We start from the raw sequence: 9,872 nt of genomic DNA on the forward strand, positions 1-9,872 counted from the left end.
TGTTAGGTAGCATTCCACATCAAAAATTCTGTTTTTATCATTTACCTACTCAAGGACGAGCAGGAATTAAGCTTGGGGATGCTGATACGTCTCCAACGTATCTATAATTTTTGATTGTTCCATGCTATTATATCATCTGTTTTTGATGTTTATGGGCTTTATTATGCACTTTTATATTATTTTTGGGACTAACCTATTAACCCAGAGCCCAGTGCCAGTTCCTGTTTCCCTTGGTTCAGTGTTTCGAAGAAAAGGAATATCAAACGGAGTCGAAACGGAATGAAACCTTCTGGAGAAGTTATTTTTGGAAAGAAAGCAATCCGGGAGACTTGGGGTGCACATCAGGAAAGCAACGAGGGAGGCACGAGGCAGGGGGGCGCGCCCACCCCCCTGGGCGCGCCCTCAACCTTCGTGGGCCCCTCGTGGCTCCCCTGACGTATTTCTTCCGCCTATATATACCAATATACCCTAAAACCTTCGGGGAACGGAATAGATCGGGAGTTCCACCGCCGTAAGCCTCTGTAGCCACCAAAAACAAATCGGGACCCTGTTCTGGCACCCTGCCGGAGGGGGGAACCCTCACCGGTGGCCATCTTCATCATCCCGGCGCTCTCCATGACGAGGAGGGAGTAGTTCACCCTCGGGGCTGAGGGTATGTACCAGTAGCTATGTGTTTGATCTCTCTCTCTCGTGTTCTTGAGGTGATACGATCTTGATGTATCGCGAGCTTTGCTATTATAGTTGGATCTTATGATGTTTCTCCCCCTCTACTCTCTTGTAATGGATTGAGTTTCTCCTTTGAAGTTATCTTATCGGATTGAGTCTTTTAATGATTTGAGAACACTTGATGTATGTCTTGCGTGGGATACCCGTGGTGACAACGGGGTATTCTATTGATCCACTTGATGTATGTTTCGGTGATCAACTTGCGGGTTCCGCCCATGAACCTATGCATAGGGGTTGGCACACGTTTTCGTCTTGATTCTCCGGTAGAAACTTTGGGGCACTCTTTGAGGTTCTAAGTGTTGGTTGAATAGATGAATCTGAGATTGTGTGATGCATATCGTATAATCATACCCACGGATACGTGAGGTGACATTGGAGTATCTAGGTGACATTAGGGTTTTGGTTGATGTGTGTCTTAAGGTGTTATTTTACTACGAACTCTAGGGCTGTTTGTGACACTTATAGGAATAGCCCAATGGATTGATCGGAAAGAATAACTTTGAGGTGGTTTCGTACCCTACCATAATCTCTTCGTTTGTTCTCCGCTATTAGTGACTTTGGAGTGACTCTTTGTTGCATGTTGAGGGATTGTTATATGATCCAATTATGTTATTATTGTTGAGAGAACTTGCACTAGTGGAAGTATGAACCCTAGGCCTTGTTTCCTATCATTGCAATACCGTTTGTGCTCACTTTTATCATTAGTTACCTTGCTGTTTTTATATTTTCAGATTACAAAAACCTATATCTACCATCTATATTGCACTTGTATCACCATCTCTTCGCCGAACTAGTGCACCTATACAATTTACCATTGTATTGGTGTGTTGGGGACACAAGAGACTCTTTGTTATTTGGTTGCAGGGTTGTTTGAGAGAGACCATCTTCATCCTACGCCTCCCACAGATTGATAAACCTTAGGTCATCCACTTGAGGGAAATTTGCTACTGTCCTACAAACCTCTGCACTTGGAGGCCCAACAACGTCTACAAGAAGAAGGTTGTGTAGTAGACATCAATGAACAGGTCTAGGTGGGGGTTGGATGAATAGGACCCCGTGGTAGTAGAGGCCGTTGCCGCTGGATGAACAGGACTCCGATCGAGCCGGTTGGGGGTGGGTGAATAGGACCCCATGGAGGGTTGGATGAATAGCAGCTGGTGGAGGGCTGGTTGAACAGTAGCTGGTGGAGGGCTGGATGAACAGTAGCCCGTGGAGGGGTGGTTGAACAGGACCCCGTGGAGAGGGCTGGTTGAACAGTAGCCGGTGGAGGAGCGGTGGAGGCTGGATGAAGAGGAGCCTGTGGATGAACTATAGCTGGTGGAGGCAGGAGGGAGACACCATGGATGAACAATCATAGGTGGGGGCTGGAGAAGGTCCACGCTGGATGAACAGTAGTCCGTGGAGGCTGGAGCGAGGCAGTAGACGGTGGATGAACAGTAGCCCGTGGAGTCCCGTTTTGCGGTACGCCACACCCCTCCCGATGAATAGGACCCCCGTTTCGACCGTAGGAGGTTGAAGAGAAGTCCGTTTTGTGGTACGCCACACCCCTCTCGATCAACAAGACCTGTTTCGGTGTTGGAGGTCGAAGAGAAGTCCGTTTCCTCCGTTTTGCGATACAGCACACCCATCCCGGTGAACAGGATCCTGTTTGACCGTAGGCGGTCGAACACAAGGCCGTTTCCTCCGTTCTGCGGTACGCCATGCCTCGTTTTGGCTGTTCCGCCCAAGGTGGTTGGCTCCCGATGAACACGACGCATTCCGTTGCCTCCCGATGAACACGACAACGCAGTTTCTCCGTTCTGGCTCAGCCGGTTGGCTGCCAATGAACAGGACGCCGTCGCTGCCTCTCCATGTACATGAGTCCTGGCCGTACATATGCGCGAGTAGGCGTTCGAGACCTCGCCCGTGTGTACGTACGTGGCCATATTTACTTTCTTGCACCATGGCTGTACGCACGTGTACATGCTACGTCTGCGCCTCTACTACGACATGTGCCCTTATTTACTCGGCCACGGTTCATCGCTGCAGCCTGCAGACAGACCGATCGACCAGTATGTCGTACACGTTCGTGACCAGAATCACAACGCTACGTAAGCTTCGACCAGGTGGGTCCCGACTATCAGGGAGGATAAGCAGGCACTTCCTTCCCTGCGAAGATGTAGCTGGTGGGTCCCAACAGTCAGGGGGAAACGTTTTTTTTTGTGAAATACAGTGGCCTTTCCAATGGGTCCCTGCTATCAGGTGGAGGAATCATTATTTTGCGTGTAATAAGGTTGCACTTCCTTGTTGCGGCCCTGGACCCAGCTGCCAGCCTCTTCACGTACAGTACTATTCCGATGGAAGTCATTCCTTGACCACATTGACCACGCCGCGCCGAGAGCACCAAGGCGGTGGACGATGGCCAGGCCTACGAAGGGGACGATGCGAAGCCGGGGAAGACGCGGCAGTGGATGCCCACGCGGAGAGGAGTACGAGGGTTCACTGGTTCGGCTGCGGTGTGAGGCTGCCATCGCCGCAGAATAACAGGGGGTGTGGGTGAGTAGAGGGATGGCCTGGCCAGCGGTGGGAGTAGTAGGGGGCGGTGAGGCCTCCATGGCAGCACAGCCGGCCATGGGAGGCAGCAGCAGGTGGCACGACCGGCACTGGTTTGGGCAGGTGGAGCAAGAAGACTAGAGGTTGAAGAAGCACTACAGCCGTTGGATGGACATCGTACGGTCACTAGAGTTAGAATCGTTCATATTGACTAAGTTGACAAAGCCCTCCGTCCGCATCAACTTAGTAGGCCCACAAGTCAGCCTCCCACTATGGTGGGTCCCAACTAGCAGGGAAGTATTCATTTTTTTGTGCGTAATAAGGAGGCACTTCCTTGCGTGCGAAGATATAGCTGGTGGGTCCGAGCTATCAGCGGGGGGAACATTTTTTCAAATACAGAGGCCCTTCCGGTGGGTCCCCGCTGTCAGGTGGAGGAATAATTATTTTACACGTAATAAGGTTGCACTTCCTTGCTGCGGCCATGGACCCAGCTATCAGCCTCTCCACGTTCAGTCCTCTTTCGATGGGAGTCGTTCCTTGACCACGTTGACCACGCCGCGCCGACAATACTAAGGCGGTGGACGACGGTGAGGCCTGGAAGGGGACAACGCGGAGCCGGGGAAGACGCGGCAGTGGATGCCCACGCAGAGAGGAGTACGAGGGTTGACTGGTTCGACTGTGGTGTGAGGCTGCCGTTGCCGCAGAATAACACAAGTTGTGGGTGAGTAGACAGTAGAGGGATGGCCTGGCCAGCGGCGGGAGTAAGGTGGGGCGGTGAGGCCTGCGTGACAGCATAGCCGGCCACTGGAGGCAGGAGCAGGCGGTCTCGCCAGCGCTGGTTTGGGCGGCTGTTGTAAGAAGAGCAGCGATTGAAGAAGCAAGAGGACCGTTCGATTAAAATCCAATGGTCACTTCTGCTAAATCGTTTATGACTAAGTTGAAAAAGCCCTGCGTACGCGTCAACTTAGTAGGCCCACAGGTCAGCCTCCGAACCGGTGCTCCCCAGATGTCAGTGGGAGGAATCATTTTTTCGCATAATAAGGAGGCAGTTGATTGCGTGCGGCCATGGACCATGGGGGTCCCTACTATCAGCCTCTCCACGTACATCCCTATTCCCATGGCTGTTGTTCGTTCAATGTTGAGCATGCCGCGCCTAGAGCACCAATTGGGTGGACGACTGTGAGGCCTAGGAATGGAACGACCCGGAGCCGGTGAAGACATAGCAGTGGATGCCCAGACTGAGGAGAGTATGACGGTTGACTGGTTCGGTTGCGGCATGAGGCTGCCGTCACCGGATAATAATAGGAGGTGCGGGTGGGTAGAGGGATGGCCAGGCCAGTGGAGGGAGTAGGGTGGGCTGGTGAAGCCTGCGCGGCATCACAGTCGGCCACAAGAGGAGGGAGAAAGCAGTCCCGCCGGTGCTGTCTTAGGTGGCTGGACCAGGAAGATCAGAGATTGAAGAAGCATGTTGGCCGTTGGATGGACATCCAATAGTCACTGCTGCTAGAATCGTGTGTTGACTGACAAAGCCTTGCGTAAACAAGCCAGCCTCGAAATCTATGGCGTGTACAACCCATTTGCTATTATTTTTATAATTTTTACTCATTTGCTAATTCATATGGAATTTATTGCAGCCCATTTTCCATTTTTAGAACTGCTGCCCATTTTCTGGTTAGTGCCAAGGTTAGAAAATTGAACTAAAAAATGTGCGAAATTTTAAAAATTCACATATTTTTGCTTGGGAACAAAATATTATTAATCCATAAATTAGTAGCCATACTAAAACGAATTTAAAAATAAATTAGTACCATGTCACATTAATTTTTTTCCAATGAAATATAAAATATCTGTGAAGAACAAAAACAAAAAAAGAAACTAATTGCCCATTTGCTATAATTTTTTTGGAATTTGCAACCCGTTTGATATTACTTTTAAGATATACTGACCATACTCTTTGGCCAGGCCGGAATGCATCCCTCCTCGTCTTGAAAGATTTGCAGCCCAGTAGGTCGGAGAAAACAAATAGGCCTAGCTTGGGTATTTTTAAAAAGAAATAGTGGGCTGCCTATTTTCTGAAAGAAAAAACTGTGGGCTGCTCATGTTATTAGACGGGCCACAGAGACCGCACAACCCAGTTTATAGCCTGCTCCTTCGAACAAATCGTCTAAAAAAAGTTGTGCAATTCTGTCGATAATTGACATACGTTGACAATGATGTGGGTCCCAGATATCAGCAGGGTGGATTAGAGTAAAAAAACGAGGGGTGCATCTGAGTAGTAAAAGAGGCGCTTGCTTGCGTTCGGGAGTGGACCTAGTGGGTCCATACTCTCATACTCACAACTACAATCCTCTCAAGATTCACTATGTTGACAGGGCCGGACGATGGCACCGTGGCGAGCGCACCAAGGCGGAGGATAAAGTGGCGTCACCAATGTGTTGGGCTTGGTTGGGCATTCTTATCAAAAAATAAAAATGGACCGGAACTATTTATGACGTTGACTACGATTTGCATGGGTCCGCTGGTTGCAGGAAGAAAATGGTGGGAGAAGGAAGACTGGTCGCTATCTTTGCCTAAGAATAATATCGACTAAATGTAACGACACTATCATAGGAAATAATATCCTCCTGTTAAAATTTTACTTTTCAAATCGTGAATTTAAAGAACTGGTGCATGAGCATTAATCTTTATTTATTTATTTACTTATTTATGTTTCGGGGACCATGAGCATGTACCTCGTCTGGATTCATGTGAGAGCCTCCCTTCCAGTTAATTATGGGCTCCTCTATTGGGCCTTCATCAGTGGACTGCATGTTATCGACAAGTGGAAAATGTGTTCCGTACCAAAAATAGTATGCGCTACTACGGTACGGGGCACTAAAGGATCGGACCGTGCAACGACTTCCAAAACATTGTGTTTGTCGTTCTAACAACACATTTATTCAACCAACAGAAGAAATATACTACTGATTTTACATTGAAAACAGCAGCAACAGCAACCAGGGCTGGGGGTGCAACAGAAGCAGTAAGCAGGCCAGAAGAGTAAAGACATAGATCTCTCTCCCAAACCAAACATCAGCCATCATTACAAAAGGGCTACCAAAAAAGAACAAGTGTATGCATCAAACTAAATAAAGATCCTACTACACCAAGTGTACACATCTAACTAACTTGTTTAGTTAGACGTTACTATTTATTAAGCTGTGGAGATTGGCTGACGGCTTGAACCAGATGGGTGCCTGACAGGGGAAACTCCAGCCAACAGGTCGAAGTCTGATACTTGCGACCCTCTCTCCTACTTTGGGCTGCAGGGCGTGGCGGCACATATCAGGGTATGGTGGATGGAGAGACGCATGGTACACTGTGTACACACAGTTTTGCCCGATGAACGAAACCGCACTGCCATCATGATCCTTGCTGTCGGTTATCTCCTGGTTAATTGGATAATTCAGTCCAAGAAACAAAGAGCGTGTACCAAGGCTACTTACCAGCCTCCAGTAAAAAATTCCTGAAGGCCCAGATAAGCTAGGATCCTACTCAAAGACCTTGCAGTGGCTGTGATTGTATTCCGCGAAACAACACGTCCGTTATGTGTGAACGATCATCAATCGTTCGCCGTCGCCTGATCGAGCCAGGAACCACCTGCAACTGCCATGCCGCTTTTCTTTGAAAGGTTCTGGGATTAGGAAGGGTAGGGACACCAGGCGGCCTACAACATCATATCAAGTTGGAGTCAAATAAAAAAGGGCTCTTACTATAGTCAATCATAAGAATAGCATGTTATGAGCATGAATATTTTTTTCAGTAAATGTTGACGGTAATATAAGCAAGCTATCATGATATCGTAGGAAAGTAACATACTGCTGTAACAGCCAATTGTACTGATGGCTGGAGTAGGCCAGCAATACGTCCAGCCATAGAAGGAGTCGACAGCATAAATGAAGCCCTTGTGTTCAATGGCATCTGAGAACCATGGAGGATGTATGATCCTGCGATGGATGTGCAGACTTATCCACTTACCGCGGTGACCTGTCACATAGGCGAGACCGCGGTTGAAGAATGCAATTAGCCTGAAGTCTTTATAATTCGCAGATCTTGTGGGCACTTGGCAGATTACAACCTTGAGCAAATCAAACTTGGTATCATGTTGGCTTCTGTACGATTCTGAGTATTCTGGGCCGCGTTGGCAAAGCAGTGCAGTGTTAATCGAAGGAAGGGGGATCAATCGCCGGGTGTAGACCACCACGATCATCTAGCTGCCGCGACCGTCGATGATCACCATCCAAGACGTGTTACTGCCGACCCAGTACATACCATTAATGTAGTTGAGCGTGATGGGGATCGGATGACAGTCAAGGGGTTGATGCTCGCTACCCTACGATCGTTCTGTTGCGTGACATGCCGTTTCTAAAGATCATGCGACATCAGCAAGCAAGGAGCTAGCTTAAAAAGCTCCGGCATGAGGGCTTTGAGTAAACGGTACATCCCCGACAAGCACGCGGCGAGCGGCATGGTACTGAGATTGTCCACATGCGAAACAATGAGCTTGATTACCTCTGTGTTGAGCGAATTCCAGCCACTCTTTCAGCGGACGCTGCTCGGTTCTGCCATTGTTAGTGCTTGGGATTTGGAAGAGGGGCGAGGCGCCTTAGCGGGGATTGAAGATTGGACGATTATGTGCGGACAAAGATGGAGAAGCGAATATGTGCTGCGAGAAGTGGACAGGTGATGATGACTACAACACGCCGCTTGACTTACGGGACACATACCAGCAGCGTAGGGTCATATCAATGCGAGACAACTTTCTTGAGTGACCACAGTACTAGTACTCCCTACAGTACTTTGATGTCTACTACACAACTTTATCCTTGTAGACGTTGTTGGGCCTCCAAGTGCAGAGTTTTGTAGGACAACAACAAATTTCCCTCAAGTGGATGACCTACGGTTTATCAATCCGTGGGAGGTGTAGGATGAAGATGGTTTCTCTCAAACAACCCTGCAACCAAATAACAAAGAGTCTCTTGTGTCCCCAACACACCCAGTACAATGGTAAATTGGATAGGTGCACTAGTTCGGCGAAGAGATGGTGATACAAGCATAATATGGATGGTAGATATGGGTTTTGTAATCTGAAAATATAAAAACAGCAAGGTAGCAAGTCGTAAAAGTGAGTGAAAACGGTATTGCAATGCTTGGAAACAAGGCCTAGGGTTCATACTTTTACTAGTGCAAGTTCTCAAAACAATGATAACATAATTAGATCATATGGCAATCGCTCAACGTGCAACAAAGAGTCAGTCCAAAGTCACTAATAGCGGAGAACAAACGAAGAGATTATTGTAGGGTATGAAACCACCTCAAAGTTATTCTTTCTGATTGATCTATTGGGCTATTCCTATAAGTGTCACAAACTTCCCTAGAGTTCGTACTAAAATAACACCTTAAGATACACATCAACCAAAACCCTAATGTCACCAAGATACTCCAATGTCACCACAAGTATCCGCGGGTTTGATTATATGATGTGCATCACACAATCTCAGATTCATCTATTCAAACCAACACAAAGAACTTCAAAGAGTGCCCCAAAGTTTCTACCGGAGAGTCAAGACGAAAACGTGTGCCAACCCCTATGCATAAGTTCATAAGGTAACAAAACCCGCAAGTTGATCACCAAAACATACATCAAGTGGATCACGTGAATAACCCATCGTCACCATTGATAAGCACATGCAAGACATACATCAAGTGTTCTCAAATCCTTGAAGAATCAACCCGATAAGATAACTTCAAAGGGAAAACTCAATCCATTACAACAAGCTAGAGGGGGAGAAACATCATAAGATCCCACTATAATAGCAAAGCTCACGGTACATCAAGATCGTGCCAAATCAAGAACATGAGAGAGAGAGAGAGATCAAAAACATAGCTACTAGTACATACCCTCATCCCCGAGGGTGAACTACTCCCTCCTCGTCATGGAGACCTCCGAGATGATGAAGATGGCCACCGGTGATGGTTCCCCCCTCAGGCAGGGTGCCGGAACAGGGTCCCGATTGGTTTTTGGTGGCTATAGAGGCTTGCGGCGGCGGAACTCCCGTTCTAGGTTTATTTTCGGGGGTTTCTGTATTTATAGGAATTTTTGGCATCGGTTACACGTCAGGGGGGGTCCACGAGTCAACCACAAGGTCGGAGGGCACACCCGGAGGTGGGGGTGGGGGGTAGGGCATGCCCTCCACCCTTCTGGAGGCCTCGTAGCTCTTCTGGCCCAACTCTGTTGCTTCGGGGGCTTCTTCTGGTCCATAAAAAATCACCGTAAATTTTCAGCTCATTTGGACTCCGTTTGATATTCCTTTTCTACAAGACTCAAAAACAAGGAAAAAATATGGAAACTGGCACTGGGTTCTAGGTTAATAGGTTAGTCCCAAAAATCATATAAAATAGCATATAAATGCATATAAAACATCCAAGATAGATAATATAATAGCATGGAACAATAAAAAATTATAGATACATTGGAGATGTATCAAGCATCCCCAAGCTTAATTCCTGCTCGCCCTCAAGTAGGTAAATGATAAAAACAAATTTTTTGATGTGGAATGCTAGCAAGTGCACAA

Source organism: Aegilops tauschii, chromosome 4, assembly GCF_002575655.3.
Source record: "Aegilops tauschii subsp. strangulata cultivar AL8/78 chromosome 4, Aet v6.0, whole genome shotgun sequence".
In the NCBI taxonomy this organism is placed as follows: Eukaryota; Viridiplantae; Streptophyta; class Magnoliopsida; order Poales; family Poaceae; genus Aegilops; species Aegilops tauschii.